Source organism: Cupressus sempervirens, chromosome 8 (genome assembly GCF_028749045.1).
Source record: "Cupressus sempervirens isolate cs-2001-9-10 chromosome 8, ASM2874904v1, whole genome shotgun sequence".
Lineage (NCBI taxonomy): Eukaryota > Viridiplantae > Streptophyta > Pinopsida > Cupressales > Cupressaceae > Cupressus > Cupressus sempervirens.
Window position 1 is genome coordinate 15,000,252 of NC_143125.1, and position 27,199 is coordinate 15,027,450.

Genomic DNA, 27,199 nt, shown 5'->3' on the forward strand with positions numbered 1-27,199 from the left:
ACAAACTCCCGTGTTGTCACCAACTAACCACAACATGCATTAAATACAAAAGTATTAAATAAATGCATGACCTAAGTAAACTTAAGCAATAGAATAAATAATTAGATATTAATTATTTACTCTAACAAAAGGCACAAAGAAGACAGAGGTAAATCAAAATATTTACTGTGATAAACTCTACAGAATTCCTACCTCGATTTGATGCTAAAACTTGACGAATGCTCAAAGAATGCAACAATTCTCGTCTTTCACAATCCTTCCAAAAATTACTCCTCCAAACTTGAGTGTGGAGATATGAGCTCTAATCTCCTAATAAAGAATTTTCTCAACCCAGGGTTTCGGTTTTATAAACATGCAAAAGCCTTTTCTTTTATTATTTTAATTTATTTATTTTCTTCTGCACACTTTTTTCTTTTTAATTAGAATAAAGTTTATTTTTATTATAATAAGATGAATTTAGAAAATATATTTATTAATTTAACTAATAATACTATTTAAGTTCATTTAGATGAAACTTTTAAACTTATTATTATTAAATTAAATAATTATAATTACGCCAAATTTGGTCTTTTCAAGTAAATTTCTAAATTTATTTCTTCTATTTAATTAATTTTCCAATTAATTAAATATAATTTAAAAAATAAAACAAAATTTTTGTTTAGTTAAATCATTTAATAAATCTCTATTTGATTTAATAAAAACCAAAACTAATAGTAGACCCACAAACTTAATAAGAAAACCCATCTAAATACAAGGTACAAATTCAAACTTAAAGGTCAAATTTTTTTAATTCAATTCACTTGACAAATTCAAAAATTATCAGAATGGTAAATAACTTAGATATTTGTCCTATATTTTAGGACAATTGGCTCAAGCTTTGGATTTGGACTTGAGACTTATCTCCCCTCTTTTACCATTGAGATACTATGATAGGGCGCGCTCCTCCTGGCAATTCAAGGAAGTCTATGCATGATACTTGCAATTTTCATAAAAGATGAACATGTACATGTACACATATATGTAAACTAAATAGGCAATGGCAAGGGGTGGTACATCATGTAGATCCCAACTAGCAGGTGACTATGACTCCCCCCTCAACCACTTGAGAAATGTCAAATATAAAGTAAAATATACATGTACAACATACACCTGCAAGTATGGGGTAAGTAACCATAAAAACTGTATATAAATCATCCATCTAACTATCATCAAGAAAATAATTGAAATCACTATATGAAACATACAAAGCATCATCATCGAAAGAATAATCATGAACACATGAAATAAACGAGTATCAAGTAGATTATCAAATATGTAAACTAAGTATGAAATAACATCAATCAAATCAAGTAACCAAGTACCACTAAATCATAACACATAACCATAAAAGTTGTCCTAAAAGAATTTGACAATATAACATGAAAAATAAACTAGGGGTAGGCACTATACTACCTGTCTAACAACAATCTCTGTTGGAACCTTCTCCATAAATTTCTTTTCAAACTTTCTTTCTGACCATTACATCTACCTTTGATTTGTATCTATGTCCAGGTTATTTACTTTCTCCATAATTTTAATCAGTTTCTCAAAAATGGGAGAATTCTCATCCAAATCATCAATAGCAAATGAATCAAGAAAAATTTCCTTGATATCATAGAGTACCTATTTTTGTGCTTTCTTTTTTTGATGTTCCCTCTTCAACTCAGCTTGATTATACTTTCTTGCAAATAATTCACTTAATATCTTTATTAGCTCCTCTATCAAATTTGATTTCTCCCAATTATATATAATAATGTCTTCATCAAACATAATGGGTTTAGCATGAAATGCAATAGGGGATTGTACCCTTTCCTTCTTGATTTTCTTCCCTTTGGAATGAGGAGTTTTGGTGCTTGACATTGATAAATGCAAACTTTGTGTTTGTAACTCTAGACTTGGTCTCTAAACCTAAATTCTTTTGTTCTTGGCCTTCTTAGGCACCCCACTTGACTTCTTCTCATATGTGGCTTTGAGTTTAATTTTAAAACTTTGTTGCCCTACCTCCTTTGTTCCCTCAATGTGAGGTCCTGAGGCTTGTGGCCTTACTTCACCAGTATTAGATTTCTCTACTTGAACATTTTGGCTCTCATCTTTCTATTTTCCTTCAATATTTATTTTAACATTTCCCTCTATTGCCGATTGAGTTGGTATAGTCACTTGTATTGCTTCAACTGTATTGACAAGCACACCCAGTTCCCCGACTTGACTTATTAGTGAACCGAATAAACTATCAACTGAAATAGGATTAGTTTCAACTAGTTGAGATAATTTATGTTTAGGATATTCCATAATTTGTACTAACACAGGATTGGTGCTCATCAACACCTCTTTTGTTAACTTTTGTGTTGGAGCTTGTTGCTTCTACTCTATCTTGACCAGTGTTGTCTTCTTTGGTTGTTCCTTTGCATCATTCTCATATTTATGTTGATCTTCTACGATTTCATCCTCTATGGTGATTTTTCTCACTTTTCTTTTCACTATCTTGAGCCATCAGAGGTATAGTCTTAACAAGTTGCACAACATCTTGAAAGATGTTCTCTTTGTTATCTAGCTCAACTTGGCCATCTTCTTTCTCTTCCACTTCCTTGTCATTCTCATCATTAGGCATCAAGACATAGATCTTCTTCCATGTAATTTTTCTCTCCTATACTGCTTCCTCTACTTTATTCTTCAATAACAAGTAAGCTCTTCTTTTAGGAACAAATTTGTTTGTATGGTTCCTCATTGCTAAGCTAATTTGTTTCTTTGTAAGTTCAAACATAATTTAAGATAATGAAGCTTCCCTTATTCTCCATTCAATCACTAGTGCCGATTCCCATTTAACATCAAATTTATAAAATATCTCTTCTGGAATCATCTTACCTAATTATATAAGTGTACACTTGAAAGTGACCATAGTATCTAACATTGCTTTCGATACTTTTCTTTTATCAACATTACTTAGTGCATCATATTTTATGAAATGAAAGCCTGATAGTCTTGTAGTATTTATGAGATTATCACTACTAGATTGTCATGGAAAACTTGTGATGAATCTGTAGACACCTAAAAACCTTTAGAAAATAAAGTATTTTTATTTTTTGAAAAATTTCTGATGACATCATCATTTATTAATTAATTAATTATTTAATTAATTAATTTATTTTTATGCCATTAAATCCCTTTATCTTAATTAAAAATATTTAATTAAGGAATCCCTCCCAAAAATGTTTAAATCTTATTTAAACATTATTTCCTTATTTATTAATTATTTAATTAATAAATTGACCAAAAAACCCAAAATAAATAAAAAATTTATTTTTTGCCCAAAACTTGGCCAATTTCCTTAAGACCACTAACCTCTTCCAAAATCTTCTAATCCTTTTTTAATTTTAATTAAAGGCTAATCCCATCATTTCCTACCCCTAATCCCAACTCAAAATATTTAATTAAGATTAAATATTAATCCTCATGTTTATTAAAAAAAGTTTTAATAAATATCTCCTCAACCCAAACCCTTGAAATAAATAAAACTTTATTTATTTCCTAAAAATCTAATTTATCCTCATCCTAAGAAGTTCTAGACTCTTCTAGAAAGTCTTCATCCTCATCCAAAGTCTAGACTCTTCTAGAAGATGTCTTTAAACCTAATCATAATCCCCTCCTAACCTTGTCACATTCCCTAAAAATGGGTTAAGACTTACTAACCCAAGCCAAAGTTAACAAATATCTCCTCCTTCACCCACCCTCATTAAATGCCATCCACTTGCCTATCCCTAAGCTAATCCTAAACCATCCTAATCCATCCTCTAATCATTTGCACAAGCCTAAGCAAGCTTAAAACCTTCCTAATCAAGTCCAAGTCGAAATAGCTCTCATCTCCCTCAAAATATCTCAACCATAAAACTTTATGAAGCCCACTAGGCCATAAATGACTCTTCCAAGCCCTTTTATTGCTCTTACAAGTCATTATGAGGGTCTTTATGAAGATTTTATCCCTTGAGCCTCCTTTGTTGACTCATCCTTCCCCTTTCCTCCATCCTCTCACCATGTGACATGTGTCACTTTTTGATTGGCTATAAGGAAGCACAATCCATGTGCTCTCCTCTCATGCAATCTGAGCCCTCCATAAGCTTTTTCCCATCCTTGCATCTTAGCCCTCAATCCCTCAAGCCCTTTGCCTATTTAAGGAATCCTCTCCCAAGCCATTTTAACACAATCCATGAAGTAAAGTTATAATGCTATTTTGAGATCCAAATCCATACTAAAGCCATCTATCTACACCAAAAATCCACAATCATCCATTGAAGCCTTTGGAAGCATATTGAGCATACATCCTATCCATTTAGATAAAGCTACTCAACAAGAGAGCTTCTTATTGAGAGAGTCCATTAATGGCTCATATTCTCAATTGAGAGCTCATCTTAGTCTATCTTGAAGTTTATGAATTTTGTTTAGTTTGTAGAAACTTTATTTAAATTTGGTTTCTATTAGCATACTAACATTGCTCATATACAGAATCTAGCATGCACTTGCAACTACTAGACTATCATGAAAAACTTTTGATGAAGATGGCACTTGCAACTACTAGATTGTCATAGAAAACTTGTTATGAAGATGAGACCTACAACTACTAGACTATCATAGAAAACGTGTGTTGAAGTTGGCACCTAAAACTACTAGAATATCATGGAAAACTTGTGATGAAGATGACACCTACAACTACTAGACTATCATGAAAAACTTGTGATGAAGCTAACACTTGCAACTACTAGACTTTCATGGAAAACTTGTGATGAAGCTAACACCTGCAACTACTAGACTGACATGGAAAATTTGTGATGAATCTTGCACTTGCAACTCCTAGAATTCATGGAAAGCTTGTGACAAAGTTGACACTTGCAACTACTAGACTATCATGGAAAACATGAAATGAAACTAGCACCTGTAACTACTAGATGTCATGGAAGATTTTACTTTCAATATCTAAACTAAATTGGCTATCAATGTCGACCATCAATTTTCCTTTCATCTAGGAAAGAGATTAAATCATTTTTCTAGCCATCTGAGAAGAATGTTTCTCTAGGTCTCCTTTATTGTCATGGTAATGCAACCTTGGCTCAATTTCAAGCCCTTCTCCTCCTATTCAACATTTACACAAAAAACCATCACCAAATTTTCCTACATGATAAAAATAAAAGAGAAAGTTGACTAAAATGAATTGATGTACCAAAAAGATTTCATAAGAAGTCTCTACCATTTCTTCACAAGATGATTTATCTTCTAGTTCAACCACAAGAATCTCTCTCCTGTATCCTAACCTTACATTGTATTGTTGCATTGCAATTAGGTATAAGGGTCATCATTTGGATGAATAACAAGTTAAATGATTCCACCACCCACAGTCTAAGTTCCAAAAGCTAAAATTTCTTTGGTGGATTTGGCATTTAAATCTTTGTATAAAACCCACTATGCATCGTTCCTCCACCACACTCCTTCTGTGGTGACCTTTGGCTAGTCTTTGGTAATACACATGTTTTCCTTACATTATTATTTCATCACTCTCACAATATTCTAACCAAATGATGAAGTGATTGAAAAATGTGATGGTTCTAATGTGTCCCATGCATGGTTGATTCAAAGCCTAAAAGTCAAGATTAGACATTTTTTAGAGTGCCCTAGCTAATCCAATCATTTATTTGGTGAGATCAATTCATTTTGGGTAGTTGCTTCTTTAACTAGACCTAATTAGGCCTATTAGGCCTCTGAACAATTGATCTTAAGTTTACATAGATATAACATAATCACATTATTGATCTAGTATAGTTTTACTAAGAATAACACAATTGTGTTATGTCTAGTATGACAATTTACTCTTGCAAATCATAATGTGATCGTGTTTTGTTAACAAAAAGGAGCGAGTACATTTAGGCTTGGTAATAGGCCTATTAAACTACCCAAAGGCTTGGGTTGATGTTTTCCCTCCATTTTCATTTCTTTTTAAACATTTTTTCCATCTTCTAAGATCAATTCTTGACTTTAACTTCAACAGGTTTGCAAATGGTGAAGTGGGTATCTCCAAAATTACCACCATAATCTCACACATTTTCTTACCTTTCTAACCATAATTTTTTTAATTTTTGGACAAGATTAGCATTGTGAAGTTAATTTTTATGTATTAATGTCTTGATAGTCCTCTGAAACATGTGCCTACCATTTTTTTAATAAATTTTGATACACTTAAAAAAATAAAAAATAAATTTAATATTATTCTTCTACACTTGATTCTAAACACTTCTTTAAAAAGTGTTGATTTTAGATTTATTATAATGTGAGTTATGCCCAACACATGAAGAGGTACTAAAATTTTAGGATGGGGTCACTTCAAAAAATCATAGAAAAAAAACTACTTGTCAAAAATTTACGTAAACATACATAACTTTTGGATCTCACTCTTACCTATCATCCAACCAAAGCTTTTTTCAAAATACTAAATATAACTATATGTTTTGTGAACTGTACATAAACATCTATGTTATATTTTAGCAAACTACAAAAATAATTTTCTGTGCGAGTGGGGTTTGACCCTCTTAATCTTATCTATTTTTTTTTTTTAAACTTAGTAGTTTTGAAATTAGCTTTAGATTACTACATTTTTTGTGGTTTACACATTTTCTCATTTTGAGTCCATGACCTTCAAATGGGTTTTCTAAGATTAGCTTTAATTGATTTCAGAAAAAAAAAGAAAAAGAAAATGTGTCCACTTATACCCCCCTTTTTGCACACCATATTATTTACCCAAGAGCATCTTATGCATTAGATCTACTTTATCATGAGCATGAGGTTTGTCTCATACTCCTTCTAAATTGGGGGCTAAATCTATTGTCCTAAAAAGTTAGCACCCATTGATTTGGAAGCTCTAGGATAAATTGAGGCCAGTTTTAATATTTTTCTTTATCACAGATGTATTTTCGTAACTATTTGATTTTATTTCAAATTTAAAATACTTTTAGATGTCGCACCTTTTACCTCAAAATAAACACTCCTAAGTATTGGTCAACCTAGGTAAACTTGTACAAATATAGGTTGCCTAGGAATGACATATACCTTGAGGCTCTTATTTTGAAGGGTTTCATGGCTTGATGCAAATTATTTTCATTTTCCCTCTCAATAGAGTTATCTTTCGTGGAAATTAACCATGGAATTTCTATAAAAGGAGGATTCCTTTCTTCATTTTGACAATCATCGTTTATAAGACATCCACAATCTACAATTTATTAGTTGAAAGAAATAAGAAAGCTATCATGCATTCAAGGAGTTCAAGCAAGTTAGGATGTATTGAAGGTGTTAATTTCATACATGCATCAAGAATTGACACATTTCCTTATATATCTCTAGCTTCTTTATTCATACAAAGAAAATGAGTATTTCCATCAGGGGAGGAGATCTACATCATTCATTCTTCTTCCTTATTCATATCAATCATTCATGCATCCATGATCAATGAATTGGATAAGTGAAGACATCCTACATTGTACATTCATATATACACAAACAAGCATACATCTTTGTGGATATAACAAACCCAAATCCATCCATGAAGGTTTGACCAATGAGGTATATTTACCTTTATCTTACTTTGCATTTGCTTTATTTACTTCATTTCAAGGTTAACAAGCCTAAACAGGGCCTTGATCAAGGAAATCCCCTTTCCCTCAAACAATTTCCCCTTTTCATCTATGGAGGTGCAAATTTGCGGTATCCCATATTTGAGAAAAATGGATTTGAAGGTACATTTCAATCATGATCCCAAGACCTTTATTTTTAGCTCTCTCTCAGGTATAGGTCACCCCAAGTCAACTTGCTCTTGACATCTTGAGATTTTCACTATTGGAAGTTGCAACTCTCAGATTTCTAGAGCTCAGTCCATTTCTAGTTTTGTTATAATTTTGTAGGGTTTCTTCAAATATAAAGTTGCATACTCTACTAGCCCTCATGGTGAGTACATTTCCCTCTTTGTAGTTTAATACACTATATTAGATCTCCTTTTGTCTATCATTGTATGTTAATTTACTTTATATCATTTCTTTACATATCTTTATACAATCCGAGAGAAAAAGAAGACTTTAGAATAATACATCCCTAAAAGGACATAATTTTGCATTAGCATCCCTATATCTCTTTGGGTTATGTTGATATGATTTTTTTCCTTTGAGGGGTTGCATTAGATGACCTTCCTCTTTTCCTAAATGTACGTATAATTTGGTGGTCTACCATTGATCACCACTTTATAGGTCATAATTTCTAAACTTGGAAGAGGAATATGCCACACTAAAAGAGTTTCATTAGTATCTTTCTACTATGTATATCTATAATAATAGTACTATCTTAGCTATGAATCTTTCAATGATGTGATGCAAGAGGAAACCAAGTCCTTTTGTCTTACCAATTTAAAACTCAAAATACATAAAAGAAAATAGACAACATATATTCTAAATGAAGCAATTATATTTGAACAATAAATGATAATTTTATCCATAACAAAATTTCAAACAATATTCACAAATATGGAATTCAATGGATTGTTAACTCACACACACACACACACACACACACACACACACACACACAGGTCCCATGCTAGTTTTCCTTCAACCTACTAGTTTATTACTTCATTATTGAGTATCCCACAATCCCTTTCTTAGTTTCTTTCACTCCCCGTTGAGTTCTCAAGTTGTCTCTCTTCCTACATAGTCTATACCTTTGCATTTCCTTTGTATCTATTAATCTTTCCTAACCCCTCACATTCTTCTCCTTTTCCACTTTGCTTCATATTTCCACCCTTTAGGCTTTTCTTCTTTCCAAAAAGTCACCCCTTATGTCTCCTCCTTAATATTCTCTCAGGTTATGCTAGCCTTCTTTCAAACTTTTTTTATTTCCCATATCTTCGGTGCTATATTTTCCCTTAACCCCAAAACCCAATCTTTATCACTTTTATCTTCCATTTCACAAAAGTAATTACACATTTCTTAGTGTTGCATTTGATAAGTAAATTTCTTGATATTTTATAAAGACATTTCCATTCTTGGTTATCATGCAATCATTTTGTCAAAGAATCTATGTCGAATGTCTATGCTTTCATTTATGCATATGAGGGAATATGTGATTACAATATTAGACAAAATCCTCTTCTTATCCTTTTATGAACACCGATGTACTTTGCTCCCAAAATTCTATTTGGGCATAGGTAGCTAAGATGTTGATAGTTGTTGGATGATTTCACTTCTTCAAAGCGACTAAATCCTTTCTACAACTCCATTTTGTTCATAGCCCGCAATCACGGATTTCACGAGATAACATTTTTTAAGGGATTCTTTGATCTTTTCCACTTGATGTACATCTAGCAGTTGGGTTTCTATTATTTGGCATGATTGATAGACACCCAAAAATGTTTCATCGATATGCATATGCTCATACTCTTGAATGACCATTACTATACTTATGGATGATGTGTACACTTTTCTCCTCCCACTTTGCCCCTAACATAAGATTTTAATACATAGAGTGTTCCTTTAATTGTATGCTTGAAATTCTCCTCATCAAGGTTTTGTGAAGCAAACAACTCATAAACCCTATCGATGCTCTAGATTTGTATACACCTCTATCAGACAACTACAAATTGATAAACAATTTCTGACCACATTTTCATCTTAAACTTTTCCTTTCACCCTTCAAATCCATTGTCAAATATATACAAATCAAAAAGTATACATGTCAAAACAAACCAAAATTGAAGAAAATTAATAGGATTTTATTTGGTAGTGCCAATGTATGTTTGCTTGTGGGATCCTACACCAAATAGTCTAGGTGTGAGTCTTTTAGAACTCTATTTCTAGGTGTGAGTCTTTTAGAACTCATAAAATAGAGTTAGATAATAGGAAAATCATTTTAGGTTGTAAATAACCTATAACGACTCCACTGTTATGTCAAGTACAAAATGTCACTTCTATCTCCTCCTCTTCAAGAATGTTGCCAAAATATCAGCGATCCTCCCACAACTCTTCTCTCATCTCATGGGTATGCATCCATAATTTACCCCCCTCTACTAATGTCTATGCTTTCTTTTTAATATGCTATTCCAAAATCTTCTTGCATTTGTCTTCAAATCTGCAAACTAATTTCTTCTGGTTGTAATTTTCCGCCCTTTGTTGATCGTATTTGCTTTCTAACCCCTATTTTGTTGCACTCGATATAATAGGAATCAGAAATCGAAGTCCCAAACAAATCTCCTCACACTTAAAGTGAACTACTTTGCTGTAATAGTGCAATGTATGAAAGCATTCGTTAGGTGTTTTTCTAATGGTGTACAGTTCATGTTTATGTCAACTATACAGTTAATTTCTGCGATACATTCACATCTCGTGATTTTTAACAGCATTATAATTGTTGTATCAGACTAGTAAACGAATCTACCATATGGGTCACTAAAAATGTGATTATATATGCAATTCAATACAGCTAATCAAATTAATAAAACAATGACTCGGAGCTTGCCATTTAATCATTTTTTATTTGTGCTGTGGACCTCCTCTGAGAAAGAGGGAAGCCTCCAAAAATAGGCGTATGCCGCTTTCAGTGGCGAAGACACGGTATTCTTTAGTAAAAGGCGAAAGAATAGTTCGCTTTGTCTTCACCACGCGGCTCCGTGATTTAATTGGGGGAACAACCTCCCTTATTAATACCATCTCTCCTCCAGTAATTCTATAAACAAACGGATGTGGGACTAAGAGTCATATTGAACAGAGCTCCTCCGCAAACTGCAGTGGAATTTTCCTCATCAGAAATGTGAGCCCTCTTTTCAATCTCATCTGTTTACTTAGAGAACGCCTGCCTTCATTTATTCTGGTGGATCCAGTTAGCTCTGCAACTAAATGGAAGCGAAGAGGACTCGGTTGAGAGAAACCTGAAGGTTGCATGTTCGATCTTCGATCCCTGGATTCGGAGTTGTATGATCAAAGCAATTTATCGTAATTAGTACATTAGGGTCATACTAGGGTTTGATCTCAGAGACACGAGAAATGTATCTCAAGCAAAATTGAGCCACAGTAAGGGCACACCGTGGACACACCTAGTGCGACACCTTAGGTGCACTGGGGCCACAACGAAAAACTTGAGCAACATATGACAAAATAAGGTGGTGTAAATGTTTGTAGTCCAAAAACAGTTCCTTATAAATCTACATATATGTAAAATGCTCAACATATATGTGTCTCTCGTAGAGCACTTTTTAAGGCCCTTCTTAAACTGTCTTTCATATTTTGACAAAGCTTTGGAGACCACAAAATACTCTTAATTTTGGTTCAACTTGTTCCAGTGCAGAATCAATTTGACCTTTGCGCACACATAAATATTTAAGGTTTTATGGCAAGCAGAATCAATTTGACCTTTGCGCACACATAAATATTTAAGGTTTTATGGCAAGTTTAATAACAGGGAGCAAGTACATCGACAATAGCGATATTCCAGTTCGAAGATGAATACAGTAGCAAAATTTTAGTTGGGGTGAGAGAGGCTCGAACTCTCGACCTCAGGATTACTCAACTTCAGCTATGAGACCTACGCGCTAGCCAACTGCGCCACCACCCCTCCTTGAGTTGCATATACATATGATCGAAATTGAACTGGAATTTCTCGGCCATTGAGTTTTAATTTAAATCTTCCTCTCACAGCCCTTGATGTTAAAATCGAATCTGCTGGCAAAATAGGATAACAAAAACCGAAACACTACAGAAGCCTCATCTGATATCAACTCGTATCAGAGCCAGGTTTCGATCCTGGGACCTGTGGGTTATGGGCCCACCACGCTTCCGCTGACATAATAGGCAATTCTATATTTTCAGCTGGCAGAATGCCCCAGTTCTTTACCATGCAAGCTTGTCCTCCACGTTACTTAGGTCGTCGATGCTCTTATTTTAATGGTCTAATCTGCAGGCTATTCCATAAACATCTTGACACATTCTTCAAGTCTGCCAACTGAGTTTTACTGGTTGTAATCTTTCAGCCCTTTGCTAATCCTATTTGCTTGTCCAAATTCATTCTGCAGCGCTTAGTTTCAAAAAGCTGCAATAAAAAACATGTTCTTCCGGGGGCTTGTTTTGTCCATGTTATAATTTGATAATCTGATGATACTTAGATTAAAAAAACCAAAGAAATTAAATAAGCCTTCATAATGTTTTCTGTTGATGTTTTGGATGATATTAAATTCCAAGCAAAGTTATAATGATGGGATTTCCTGATGGTGCTGCCTTTTTGACAGGGACCTATTTAGTTGTGCGACTGATTAGTTGTCATTGTAAAGCTCTAAGCAGATATCGCCTTTACTATTTTTGTTTTCAAAGTTCTGTCATAAATTATTAGATTATATTGAAACATGACATCTCCAATCATTCCCGTTCCTATTTTGGAAAATTTAATCGGTACCAAATACCAGTACGCCATATTTCCAACTACCCCTGTCACAGCAGTGATGATAACAATACTGATAAAACTATTTGATAATCTTCAGAATGGGGAACCAGATTATGAAGCATGAGTAGAAATAGCAGTGTCGCAAGGGCCAAATGAGACATTGATGTGAGTGATAGCAATGGTGGCAATGAGAATATTTACATCTTCTAACCTCACAAGGTAGTGATTCATGATGGAAAGCTTTTCATCTTGACAAATGAAGAAAAACAGTATTGAATCTCAGCCATTGTAGTGTTTGGATAGAGCTATTAACAAGGTTAGATTTATGTTACTCTGTAATATGCATTGCTGTAGTTAAAAACAATGTTTTTAACGTTTTACAGGAAAATAGGTATTACAGTTTTAGCACTTAAATGGGGCATTCCGAGAATTGAACTCGGGACCTCTCGCACCCTAAGCGAGAATCATACCACTAGACCAAATGCCCTGATGAAAATTATTTTGAAGTGTTTTACAGTAAGTCATAAAAGTCAGCCCCAGTATTTTACACAACGGCTTTTGTTGGGAACAAAAGCCTATGCATGGATATTATTAAAAAAGATGCAATGTAAAATTGCCTAATAGTCATAGTAAAATCCACGCATACACTTCTGTTTGCAGAAAAAATTGTTGTGGAAATGTAGGTAGTGAGATTCATAAAGGAAGGACGCCTTACATTGGGCATTTGGTCTAGTGGCATGATTCTCGCTTCGGGTGCGAGAGGTCCCGAGTTCGATTCTCGGAATGAACCAACTCTTGTCCAATAGCTTTTCCCAAAATTATAGTGCTGAATTCCAAGTCCAGCAAGTCTGCCATCAACATTATTCAGGTCTATGCTCTCTTTTTAATATTCTAATCAGCAGGCTATTCCAAAATCTTCTTTCATTACTGGTTGTAATTTTCCAGCTCTTAGTTGATCGTTTTTTGCATTACTAAAATCAATTTGCAGCACTTACTTTCAAGAGACTGCAATAAAACTTGTTTTTTCCTTGAACCCCTGTTTTGCTCCAGTTGATATAATTAATATTAGAAATGGAGTTTCCAAACAAAATCTCTTTACATTTAAAAGTGAATCATTCTGCTGTAATAGTCAAAGGTATGAGGCATGCTTTAGGTGCTTTTCTAATGGTGTTGTTCACGTTTATGTTAACTATACAGATTATTTCTGCAATACATTCACATCTCATGATTTTACAGAAAACTTGGCAGTCAAAACTTCATTATATCTTCTGAATCAGATTAGTAAGGTCACGGAGAATGTGATGAAATATACAAGTCAGTAAATTAATCGACCGGATTGTCACTTTGTACCCAGTTCCATAGTTTTCTCCTGGCAGGCATATTCTCTATCTATAGGAGAAAAGAACGAACTTAATTATGTTAGCTATTGCCTAAAATGTTGCTTAGAATGGAGCTGCTTTAAGTGCAGCAAATGATTGTAAGAAAATAACCAGGACCACATGGAAAAACACAGCTTGGGCATCAAAAGGCATTTACCTTGGAAAACCTAGTGAGAGAATTTCATTAGAGTACAAACTATGCCATCTCTGGCCTCTATATCCTTGCAAATTGACAAGCCAAATGCTACACCAAGGAACATTTGAGTAGCACCTGGACAAAAGAATGTGGCCAAATGTACAAATAAATAGAATTGGGAGAATGTGGTTGGAGGAAACACTTCGAAACTCCACCAAACCCAACTCAGCACTTGGACAAAAATGTAGGCCAATCACACTAGAAACCCACACTTGGGAAACCTCAACTAAGAAAAACTCACTCAATACTTCAACCAAAACCCCATTTAGCATTAAAAAAGAGAATGTGGCCAAAGGGGCACACCAGAAACCCTGCTTAGTAGTTGGACAAAAGAATGAAGCAAGGTGTGCACTAGAAACCGGAAGCAGTTGGAAAAAAAATGTGGCCAAAAGGGCTCACCATAAACCCATTTTTCACTTGGCATAATGTATAGGACAACAATCAGAAACACCACTAAACTTGACTTAACACTTATGTCAGCCAAGGGTCACACCATATTGTAGTTATCACTTGGGAAGGCCCACCTACAAAATGACAGATACTCTAACACAAAAAGAACAAAAAAGCTGACTAAGCACTTGGACAAAAGAATGTGGGCAGAGGAGTGAACCTAAAACCCCACTTCAAACTAGAGAGAATGTGATTCCACTAGTGTAAACTAAGTAACAAAAGACTTGGAACCTCCACCAAACACTTTGTATCAATTGATAAACAAGCTTAAAATTGTGATATTGTTATCAAGATTCAACTATGTAGTTAAATTGACCTTTTATTCATGAGTAGTGGTTCAATAATGTTAAGCCTTCCCTTCATTCTTTAAAAAGATGGATGGGTTCATGTGAATCACTACTAGGATTGAATTTGACTCAAAAGAACTACACAATTGATTCTTAATAGCAACATTGAAAGATATCTCTATTTATCAAAGATTAAAAGTATAAACTCTATAGATTCTTACAAATCATAACATGCATCATAAGATAAGTCTCTCTTATAGCTCTGTTTAGCTCCAGATTCTGGTTCAACTTGGTTCAGTGCAGGATATAATCTTTCCTGTTAACTTTGTATTGTGACCTTTGCATGCACATAAAAATTGAAGTTTTTGTGTACGCTAATTTAACATATATACTTTGCATGTAGGTTCAACAGAAATTGAACTGGAATTTCTCCTTCACTGTTTTTTAACTTACGTTCTCTGTCAGAGCCCTTAGATGTTAAAATGGGTTCTGCTGGCAAAATAGGATAAAGAAAACCTTAAAAAGCATAACAAAATTGCAGAAGCCTCTGCTGATAACATTCACATATCAGAGCCAGGTTTCGTTCCTGGGACCTGTGGGTTATGGGCCCACCACGCTTCCGCTGCGCCAACATGAAATTCTGTTTTGAACCTCACAGTTCTTTACCAGGCTAAGTTTGTCCACATTATTTACGTCGTCGATGTTCTTAGTTTCAAGAAAATGCAATCGAACATTGTTTTTCGGGGGACTTCTTTTGTCCATCTGAAACTTTATAATAGTCCCCATTCGTTTGCTTTTTCAGTTTCCTGGACCATTTTTGTTCCATTGTTTTAACTGTCCTCTATGCCTTTAAATATAATCAATCTTTGTGAATAAGATATAACAATATTTTGGTCTTCTCCTATTTGATCTAACAGGGACACACTTCATTGGCATGATAAGATCTTGCTAGCTCCCCTTTAGAGGTCCACAAAACAAATCAGCTCCATTTAGTAGCATGTGGAAGGCCAGGCAGCTAGTTTCAAATAACTTGTCTAGGTTTAGTGGGCTTAACTTTGCTACTTTACCTATCTGCTAGTATTAGTTGATCCAATTCAATGGAGCCCCTCTACCTATTAATACAGCAGTCAAAAGCTTATTCAGAATTACCCCTCACAACATGGAAACTTCTCCATGCAAAACTACCAGTTAAGAAATGCCTTAAATTCCTATAACCACCCTCCTCTTCCCCATTCTATGCTTAGGTTAAGTCCAACCAGTAGTTCTGCTGGTTTTACTCACATGCTGCATTGCTACAGCCCTCCCTCATGACCAAGTTTCCTAACATCTTTCATTTTGCTGGATACTGAAAAGTCATTCACAGATTTTCCATTTCCCACTATGAGATCACTTTCACCACTAACTTTCACCATTTTCACCTTTGGAAGTTGTTTGATAAGGCTCCCCTCTCTTGAACCTTCCTTCCCCTAAAAATTGAAGTCCAATTGATTTGTGCTAATTTAGCTCTCCAAATGACCAATATGATCTCTGCTATCAAGGAGCAGCTCATGGCCTATGAGGACCTCCTCAACAGGCAAGTAATCCTAAAGTCAGTTACAAAATGTTAAAAGGTTGTTTGTAAGGGGAGCATAAAATTTACAAACAATCTCTGATAGTCCTGTTAAGAAATGCATGCTGTATACTGGCATATGGAAGCTCCGAGAGAGCCATGGATTTATGTCCATGTATTCCCACAAGTGACAGCCTAAACAAATGCAACATAAATATGAACAAACAGTCACAGTAAATGTCAGTTTATTTTTGGATTCGATTGTATGTGTTTTTAACATCAACATATTGGATCACACTCAGTGATCCATCATTAGGAAGAGAGAGTGCATAAATTACATCTTCAACCATTCCCATTCCTATTTTGGAAAATTTACCATATCAGTACCAATACCAGTCTCCAATATTTCCAACTACTCAGGTCTCCTAGTGAGAATGTTGATATCATTACTGTCACAGCAACGATGACTGATACAATGACTGCAACACTGAAACTAAGAGAGTGTAACAATACTGACAAAGCTATTTGAGAATGGGGAACAAGATTATGAAGCATGAGTAGAGAGAGCAGTATCACCAGGGCCAGTTGAGACATTGGCATGAGTGACAGCAATGAGAACATTTACAGCAGTTTTAGCAGTACATCTACAAACCTCACAAGGCAGTGATTCATGATGGAAAACTTTTCATCTTGACAAATGAAGAAAAACAGTCCTGGATCTCGGCCATTTTAGTGTTTGGATGGAGATATTAACAAGTTAAATTTGTCCTGATATTGCTATCAGGAAAATATCTCCTACTTATCAACTGCATAGTTTTGGAGGGAAAATATTTAATATGCCTTGCTGCACCTGGGTGTCTTTGATATCTTTGTTAAACTCAATATCTTTATGAGGACTGCAATCCAAAAATATTGACGGTGTAACCATTTAGAAAGAAGTTGTAACCAACTGATTTTAAGATTTTCAGGGTATGGGGCATTCCGAGAATTGAACTCGGGACCTCTCGCACCCTAAGCGAGAATCATACCACTAGACCAAATGCCCTCGTACGTGAAAAAGATTCGGACATAATTTGTCGGTTGCTATAACTTATGACTCTGTTCTTACATTTCCAACCCATGCAGCTGCCCCAAAAAAAGAGAAAATTTTGCCTTCTTTTTGAGCCCAAAGCCAGGCCAATTTCCACAAAACATGAATATTCAATGAACTAATAAGTCTAGAGCATCAATTAATAAAAGAATGGGACGTCATTGTAGAACTACAGAAACTTCGTAATAAAATCCATTCACAGGCGTGTGCTCACAAAGAAACACTGGACCTATGAGACTTTTTGAATGTGGGCATTTGGTCTAGTGGTATGATTCTCGCTTAGGGTGCGAGAGGTCCCGAGTTCAATTCTCGGAATGCCCCCACTCAATGTTAAACAATAATCTGTAATTATAAGGTTTTTAAGGGTTTAGCATTTATCAGTCCGTTCATAGCAAATTTGCCATCCACATCATTCAAATTTTAGGTCTGTGGTCTCACTTCAATAGTCAAAGCTGAGGCTATTCCAAGATCATCTTGCATTTCTCTTAAATTGGCAAATAAACCAATTTTACGGATTGTGATCTTTTGCCTCTCTGTTAATCCTATTTGCTTTGCCAAAATTACTTCGCAGCACTTCTTTTCCGGATAGTGCAACAAAAATTGATTTTCCATAAAAACTCCTGTTTTGTTTCAATTGATATGAATAGGAATATAAATTAGAGTCCCAAACAAATTACCTGCACAGTTAAAATGCAGCAGTCTGCAGTAATAGTATGGGGCTTGAAAGCATACTTTAGATGGTTTTCGAATGGTATCGTTCATGTTTCTATTGGTGTAAATATATACAAATTCAACAATGGAACTAAAACACACACAGGCCTTAGCTTTTGAAAAGATAGAATTGCAATCAATGTGAAGTGGAAATATATTAGATTTTATTAGAATTTCTATTGTTAAGTATGTTTTGTATGGAGTAGTATTAAGATGAGTGATCTTTTGAGAAATTCAAGTGTCACAAACTTTTTGTTCCACACTAAGGGTGCACCTAAAGTGAAGGTGCACTGTAAGCACATTCGAAGTCCATTGGAACCATGTCGAAAAGTCCTATTAGCACTTGAACAAAAGAAAGTGGTCAAATAAGCACACCAAATAGATTTGGAAGAATGTAGTGGAATTATAAACTTGAAACCCCACCAAACTCACTTCAATAATAGACAAAAATGTAGACCAATGATCAATCACACTAGAAACTCTACTAATGCTTGGGAAGCCCCCATCTACTAAATCTCAACAAAGGATGTGATGAAAGAGACGCACCAAAACCTTGCTTCGCTGTTAGACAAAAGAATGTGGCCAAAAGGGTGAGCTAAAAACCCCATTTAGCTGTTGGAGAAAAGAATGTGGCCAAAAGAGCTAATCTCAAACCCCGGCTAATCAAGGAAAAAATTGGAAACCCCAACTCAGCACTAAAAAAATGTGGGCCAAGAGTCAAAATAGAAACCCCGTTATCACTTGGGAAACTCCACCTGTAAAACAACACTCCACTTCGAACTTGGAAGAATGTGAGTCCACCAAACACATCGTACTATTTGAGCATGATGCAGGAGCATCTTGTATGGGAAAATTATTGAAAGAAAAAAAAAAAAAAATCTGGAGGAGAGAGAAAGTGACGAAAATTAGAGGAGAAATAATAAAAAAATAAAAAAGGGGAAAAAGGAGAAAAGAAAGAAAAAGAGGATTTCTATTTTCGAAGTGCATAGGTGGCATAATAGAAAAAAAATAAAAATAAATGGTTGTCATTTCATTTATCAAGGTGTGTGGTAGAATTCTAGAAAGTTATGAACATTGTAGAAAGTTGTGGATATTGTAGAAGGTTGTGGAGGAATTCTAAAAGCTTGTGGATAAGTCATGCATGGGGTGGTAAGTGCCTATTTAAGCAAGGCATATGAGCATTTCTAATCAAGCTCGAGGAGTAGAAGCTCAAGGAGTAGCTTGAGAAGTAGAAGCTCAAGGAGAAGCTTAAGAAGGAGTAGCTTGGGAAGTAGAAGTTTTGGAAGGAAAGCTTGAAAAGGTGAAAAGTTGTGGAAGGTGAAGCTTGGAAAGCTTGGAAGGCTTCAAGGTGTGAAAGAAAAGGAGGAAGTGAAGAGTGAGTTTTCCTGAGTCTGTGGACAGAGCGCCGAATGTGAGGCAGTTTACAGCAGGATTATGGTAGAGTTGTGAGTGTAGACAGAGCGCCGAATGTGAGGCAGTTTACACTTGGATCTTGGATAAAGTTGGAGAAGAGCTAGTGACTGCGGTTTAGAAACAAGGAGGTTGCTTGGTGGCTTGTGAGCACAAGTTGAGATCTCGGAGGTTTCTACCAGAGTGTGGATCTGGGCTAGCTTGGGTTTGGATTGGATCTTGAGAGATCTTGTTGCATTCTTTGTCATGAGTTGGTAAGGGTGGTGTGGCCCTTTGTCAGTGGTATCAGAGCGTACCTTCGTCAGTGGTATCAGAGCGTACTGTCATCAAGTGGTATCAGAGCGTACCGTATCAGAGCAACAAGAGATCATAAACCCCACCAAACACTTGTGTGTCCATTGAACAACAAGATTAAGATTAGAAATCCCACCTGTAATAGAACCAAAGAGGTTTTTACAAATCATAGCATACATCATAAGCTGCTCAACAAGGGAATCAACTTCACATGCCAGAACTTGTTAAATTTGTATTTTTAACTCTGCACACACACATAAACAGTTGAAGCTTTGAGTATGCTAATCTTGCAAACATGTTCATCACATTAAAATGATATAATGTATATTGTTTCAGCAGTAGGCGAAATTAGTGCGAAATTAGTTTTATGGCAAGTTTACTAACAGAAGGGAAGTGCATCAACAAACATTTCCATGATGAATACTGAATATGCAAAAGTTCAGTTGGGCTCGAACTCTCGACCTCAGGATTACTCAACCACAGCTATGAGACCTACGCGCTAGCCAACTGCGCCACCACCCCTCCTGACCGTCAGCTGATATACGTTTATATATATACTTTCTAACGGAAAAGGAATGGTAATATTGTGGAAGCCTCAGCTGATAGAAATCTCATATCAGAGCCAGGTTTCGATCCTGGGACCTGTGGGTTATGGGCCCACCACGCTTCCGCTGCGCCACTCTGATTTGTTGCACACAATAATCATCAATTCTTTCATTTCTTTGTCAAAGAATTTTCCTCTAATTATCGATGTGTTTTTAGTGATTTTCCTCAAGTCCACTACTACTGAATTTAAAACCAAGCAAGTTTTTCCTCCACATTACTCAGATCGATGCCCTTACTTTAATCCTTTGGCCATTTGTTAATCCTGTTTGCTTTAACAAAATCATTCTGCAGCACTTATTTTCAAGAGACAGCAATGAGAATCGTTTTTTTCCCGTTAAACCCCTGTTCTGTTCCAATGGAGATTCGTGTACTATTTGAACTGAACCCAATCTGTTTGATCCATTTCACGGCAATCTTGGAATAGGTACTGAGTGAATGTGCTGGAAAGCTCCTGTTACTTATGAATGTCTCGAACCAGAATTCAGCACTTTATTTGTTGATAGTTGAGTTTAAATTGAACTTTATTTAGATGTGCACTTATCAATGATCCTTTTATGTTTAGTTTGAAGATTCAAATGAGTTTATGGTGTGGGAGTGGTTGACCCATGTAATGTGAAAAGCTTTCTTGCCACTACCTGGTCTTGAAATCTTAAAAGAGTTTCAACACACTATATATTTATAGAGTGATGAATATATAGAGTGATGGGTTGCAAATTTGTATGGATTCGCATTTGCAAATCATTCTTTCTTATGTTGAAATAATTGAAGAGGGATTGTTAGCATAGATTGATTCATTTAAGATTAGTTCAATAGTATATTTATCAATAATTATAGTTATGAACGGAGTTAAAATTTCTATTGTTAAGACGAAAATTTCTAAGTTACTACATTTATTAATGCTCGTAAGAAAGGAGAACATATATTATAAAGAGATCTTTAGATTCAATTATATTTCTTATAATTGTCTGAAAGTTCAGTTGTTCAAACAATCTGATTCGGGCACTTGATTTGTGGATTCAATTATTTTTTTTTTTCCAATTATGATCTGTGGAGGGTTCGTGTATATACATAATTCTAAAACTAAGTCATTTTATAATATGAATCCATGATTCTCGGAATCTAATATACTTGATAATTGATTTATTTTCACAATTATAAAGAAAATCAACACAATCATTGAATTACCGAATTACAAAATGAAATTATGATCCACGAGGATCTTCGGGCTGTGGCTTGGATCTTTGAGGACCCAGGTGGACCCTCATGCCGTGGCTTGGATCCTTGATCCAAGATTTGATTATATATATTTCTTTCTACATCTTCTCTTCTGTGCCTAGTTTTAGAGAGCCATGGTTCAAAATATAGGGACTACAAGGAAATGGTGATGGACAATGATGCCAATATTTTTGGAACTTAAAGAAGGTCCTTAATTTTTTTAAGAAATTCAGTCAACAAAAGTCTAAACTGTGAAATGTTTAAAAGGTCTAAACTGTGAAAGCTGGTTTCATAAGCTAACAGCAAATAAGTTGACATGTTTTACATGGGTGCTGAAACCTCATAATGATAATAGAAAGAAGAGTTGAGTTCATAGGTGCAGACAATTTGGCAGAATGCTTTAGTTCTTAAACAAAGAAATAAAGGGACTTCTTTGTCTCTAATTGGTGTCATATAACAAAAACAACTGTCCGAAAAGAATGTCTATCTCATTGAACATTTTTTCATTTCTCCCAAGTTCTAAACTTCTTGCTTCATGGCGTGGATACTTAGACCGGAGGCATTCCCCCTAGTAGTGCCAGTGATGGATTTGGTGGGATTAGAATTGAAACTTCTTATATCATTGACTTGAGAGGGAAAGAAATGAATTGTGAAATTTCACGACTGTTTAAATAGGATACATAAAACTAAAGAATTAACCACCCAATTACTCTCTTATGTTTTTAGAGCTATTCGGATGAACTAACCTCGATGTTTGTGAGAAGGGTTAATGAGAATTGTTGAAATCTAGCATATTCCTCAAGGGGCAGTTGCCATTAGCATAACTTCAACTACATTTAACCTTACATCCTTTGAAGCTGTACTTGATCCATTTGTTGAAATTGTATATACACATTATCCAACCTTTGAGGATCATGTAATTCTTTTCAGTTGAGAGTATGAAATAGTATCGGACCAAATGTCAAAGCAACTGAAGCTGGGAGGACATTATTTTGTCGTGGATATTCTTGAAGGTCTGGAGGAAGCCTACCAGTAACCAAAAAAAAAATCTCGCGTTTCCCAGAGTAAATCCTCTCTGTTTAAACTACATTTTTCCAATCAAGCAGAATTTTTTTGCTAATTTTGGAACCTGCCTACTTGCACTGCACTACAAATATGGTTGCAGCTAGTAACTGACAGTAAGCTTGAATATTCGGGCACATGTATTTCATGGCATTGAAGATTATCTTTAAACACAAATGTCTTTATGGTGATGAGTTTAGTAGAAGACTAAGGAACATTAGAGTTTGACTGGCAAACTTGGTAGGACTAAGAAACTAGACAGAACTCCTCGCAAAAGAACTCATAAAGATGCCATCAAAACTAAGCAGCACTTCTTATTAAATGGGGCATTCCGAGAATTGAACTCGGGACCTCTCGCACCCTAAGCGAGAACCATACCACTAGACCAATTACCCTCACATTTCTTATAGCAGATTACCTCTAGGAACACAATCCTGTCCATCGATTTTATCATGAAGTTTGTGTAGATGAAATAGCGACCATAGCTTTCACTGATTGAATATTTTATAGTTTAATGGAAATCAGATTGGCTTTTGACTTCAAAGCTGTGCATGAAAATATTCTTGAAATTAGATTAGCTTTGGACTGTAAACATGAGGAGAACAATACAAATAAATGTATATACAAATGGTAAAAAATTAAAACAATGTCGTTGTCCTTAAACTTCTATTTTGTTAATAACAGTATCTTGTGAATTAAGAATTAGAAATGAAGAAATGGTCTTCAAGTTTTGGATCTATAGTGCTCTGTTTTGGGTTTCAAATCAGTTCTTTATAAAAGGGAATTTCCTATGGTCAAATCCAGTTCATTATTGGATATTTAATGTATGAAAGTGGATTATGCATGATTGGATTGCTAGATATCTAATTATTTCTTTTGGTATTATAATTTATTAGTTCTTATTATATTAACTATCATTTCATAACTACCATTTCAAATTCTGTATGTATAATGTTAATTATGGACAAGCACTTTTTAATTATGTTGAGTGGCCAACCAATAACTCCTAAGGTTCTATGGTATTTTAAAAATCGTTGGCTATGAATCTGAAGAAAAAATGAACTCTATCCAATACAATGGTTTCAAAGATTGACTCTGGATGGGGATAATTTCAATTTTGGGTTTTGCTTGAAGGAAGATTTGCCTATATCTTCTACCGAATGTCAAATTAAATGGAGATGGAATTTTGAGCAAAAAATGGGTGGGGTGAGAGAGGCTCGAACTCTCGACCTCAGGATTACTCAAGTTTAGCTATGAGACCTACGCGCTAGCCAACTGCGCCACCACCCCGAGCTGATTTTGACCATATTGAAATCAGGGAAATAGGCTAACGAAATACCCCAAAGGCAATAACAAAACCATAGAAGCCTCTGCTGATAAGGTTCTCTTATCAGAGCCAGGTTTCGATCCTGGGACCTGTGGGTTATGGGCCCACCACGCTTCCGCTGCGCCACTCTGATGTTGTGAAATCATATGCAATTCCAATATTTCGACATAAGCGGGTGCGATGCCCTAGTTCTTCACCAACCAAATTTGTCGTCCACATTATTCATCTCGTCCATGCTCCCACTTTAATGGTCTAATTTGCAGGCTCTTCCAAAAATATCTTGATATATTCTACAATCCGCTAGCTGATTTCTACTAGATGTAATCTTCTCGCCCTTAGTTATTCCTATTTGCTTTACCAAAATCATTCTGCAGCATTTGTTTTCAAGCGACTGCAATAAAAATTGTTTTGTTAAGTTAGTCTCAAACAATTTCCCTCAACATTTATATTGAAGCACTCTTCTCAAATGGTTTGAAGTACGAAAGCACGCTTTAGATGTTTTTCTAATGGTATTGTTCATGTTTCTGTCAACTATACAGTTTATTTCTGCATCACATTCACCTTTCCAGGATTTTACAGAACTTTACCTGTCAGACTTCATTATATCTTCTGAACTCATTGACCATCCCATACTAATTTGTTCTTAAAGTGATTTGAGTTTAATGGCAAAGTTGAATATGCATTTCGTAGCTCTGAAAGAGTACTTTGTAGTAGTTTGTACTGGCAAATGAGCATACAAGAGCCAGATTTAAGAAGTGAATCTATTATATAGGTCACTGGAATGTTGGCATAGATTGACTGCTCTTAGGACTAGTTCAAGTCAGTATATAACTTGTTTATCAATGATCATAGTTATGAGTTATGAGCAAAGTTAAAAGTTGTATCTTGTTACCACAATGAAAATTTCATTGACATATTTACCTATAGAGTGTTTTTAAGGAAGGAGAATAAATATTGTTCCAGGCTATCTTTGGATTCAATTATATTTCCTATAGTTATTTTAGAGGTATTTGAATATAAAGCTCAACATAATGCTGAGACAACTGATCTCTCTCCATGGGAAGCCGGATTTGGTTTTATATATTTCTCCCTACAGCTTCCTTTTTGTGCATTGCTTACATATATTTTTCAGTATTTTGTTCTGTGTAATGAAAGTGCATGTTTCACATCTGAAAAGACATAACATTTTTTAATGTAGTTCTTTTTAATTAATATAAATATAAAGTTACATATTTACAAAAGAAGGGAGCGGAAGACATAAGATCACCTCGAGAGAATTCAAACAACCAGAGGTCAGAAAAAGCTTAATATTTTAAGCCTGAAAGCATCACTTAAATGCAACCAATGCATTTATGAGTCGATAAAATTTGTGAATTATAGCAAGTCAGTCAGCCTAATGATTGATCTTTTATGTTAATACTATCATTTTGTCAAGTAAAGTTCATACAAGCGATTATGCATAATCATGTTGCCGCTTACAACAAAGTAGAACATAATTCTCTCATACCTTCCTCTCTTGCAGTCTACAGATATTGTATCCCACCTTGCACATAATTATTTCTTCTTCAAAACTTAAATAACATTATATACAACAAACTAAGTAGATCACTCCAACTACACTTTCACTCTACAAATGTTTGCTTCACACCTATCAACTCGCCCATGCAAAAGAAATTAAAATTTATAATTAGATATCAATAGAAGTAGCAAGGGTACCCATGTAGAAGAAACTTCAAGGATTTGGATTATAGACAATATGGATGCAAATTTTCTCATTAAAAACATGGGATTATGTCATTATTTGTAGCAGTTAAGCAGATTCATAGCTTGCACATCCAACATTGTCTCTATGGTCGATGAGTTTAGAATAAATTGAAATTTTAATGACTGTAAGAATAAGAACTCGAAAGAAGTCCTTGCAAAAGACCTTATAATCATCACAGGAGATATAAATGTCATAATGATTGCATTTCAGAAGTTGGGGGCATTCCGAGAATTGAACTCGGGACCTCTCGCACCCTAAGCGAGAATCATACCACTAGACCAAATGCCCATATTGGTAGTTTTGTTATGTAATTTTATCATGCTATTTACATAGTTTTAAAATTACCCAACCCATCTTTCACTGATTGAATATTTTCATACATTTGAGGGCAGCTGTGTAAGAAAATTCCATACATTTTATCTGTCTTACTGCAGCTACCCTGAAAGTGGCTCTATTCTAAGATATCTTTTACTGTTTGAAGATAAAATTCAATATAATTCCATACTTGAGTAAAGTAAGACAAAAGGTCTATCTGTGAAAGAAAATTCAATACATTTTGAGGGCAGCTTCAGAGCTGTGAAAACAATTCTAATGAATGTTACACTGATTGCATAAAACATTGGCATCTCAAGAATGTTCCTCTATTTCCAAGTGCTTCAATTCTATCAGCAGAACGTATGAACATATGTCCAATTTATTTCTCAACAATATATATGTATATAAAAAATTATAATATTTGTAAAGAAAATAAAATTTCAGTGTATTAATTTTTAATATAATAGAGCCACTTTGTTTCTTGGTTTAATTATGGGGAGAATACTTATTATTTTAATATTCACACTTTCTTGATTTACTATTAGAATGAGAGAATTGGGAGATCATAAATGTCATCCGTAATTGAATCCTATGGGATGATGGATGGGGAGTGTGATCTTCATTGAATCCTCTGAGACGATGGATGGGGAGTGATCTTCAAAGTTGATGTAAAAATTTTCTACACAATTGAATCTATAAGAGCAAAATCTAGTTATATAAAATAGTATTTATTTATTTTTAAAATCTAGATAAAACTATTAAGTTAATTTTTAATTTTTCAATGAATAGTTTTTTCTATTAAAATAAATATAGGGCTATATATTTTTAAAAAAATAAATATAAATTATTTCTAAAATATAAACTTTGTATATTCAAATCTCAATAAACTTTTTACCAATTTTTTTCTAAAATGTATTAGTTTTCTAATGTTCTTGAAAATAAATGTACTTACTTTTTAAATCCTTAGAATTAACATTATTTAGAAAGTTACCTTTATAGCTTTATAGGTGTATTATCTATGGAAATAAATTCAATACTTATTTTAAATAGAAGAGAA

At 34.6% G+C, this 27,199-nt stretch overlaps 8 non-coding genes across 8 annotated transcripts; 2 read left to right on the forward strand and 6 right to left on the reverse strand.

Annotated features, from left to right (window-relative positions):
* Window positions 1-10,601: 10,601 nt before the first annotated feature.
* LOC149541345 (U5 spliceosomal RNA) lies at window positions 10,602-10,721 on the reverse strand. Its single transcript, XR_016355808.1, has one exon. It is a non-coding gene; the product is annotated as a U5 spliceosomal RNA (small nuclear RNA).
* Window positions 10,722-11,576: 855 nt separating this feature from the next.
* Window positions 11,577-11,664, reverse strand: TRNAM-CAU (transfer RNA methionine (anticodon CAU)). The gene is given in 2 exon segments: window positions 11,577-11,612; window positions 11,627-11,664. It is a non-coding gene; the product is annotated as a tRNA-Met (tRNA).
* A 1,237-nt stretch (window positions 11,665-12,901) lies between these two features.
* TRNAP-AGG (transfer RNA proline (anticodon AGG)) lies at window positions 12,902-12,973 on the reverse strand. Its single transcript has one exon. It is a non-coding gene; the product is annotated as a tRNA-Pro (tRNA).
* Window positions 12,974-13,204: 231 nt separating this feature from the next.
* Window positions 13,205-13,277, forward strand: TRNAP-CGG (transfer RNA proline (anticodon CGG)). The gene has a single exon. It is a non-coding gene; the product is annotated as a tRNA-Pro (tRNA).
* A 4,043-nt stretch (window positions 13,278-17,320) lies between these two features.
* On the reverse strand, window positions 17,321-17,392 carry TRNAP-AGG (transfer RNA proline (anticodon AGG)). The gene has a single exon. It is a non-coding gene; the product is annotated as a tRNA-Pro (tRNA).
* Window positions 17,393-17,686: 294 nt separating this feature from the next.
* Window positions 17,687-17,758, forward strand: TRNAP-AGG (transfer RNA proline (anticodon AGG)). Its single transcript has one exon. It is a non-coding gene; the product is annotated as a tRNA-Pro (tRNA).
* A 6,179-nt stretch (window positions 17,759-23,937) lies between these two features.
* On the reverse strand, window positions 23,938-24,025 carry TRNAM-CAU (transfer RNA methionine (anticodon CAU)). Its single transcript is given in 2 exon segments — window positions 23,938-23,973; window positions 23,988-24,025. It is a non-coding gene; the product is annotated as a tRNA-Met (tRNA).
* A 2,018-nt stretch (window positions 24,026-26,043) lies between these two features.
* On the reverse strand, window positions 26,044-26,115 carry TRNAP-AGG (transfer RNA proline (anticodon AGG)). The gene has a single exon. It is a non-coding gene; the product is annotated as a tRNA-Pro (tRNA).
* Window positions 26,116-27,199: the final 1,084 nt, after the last annotated feature.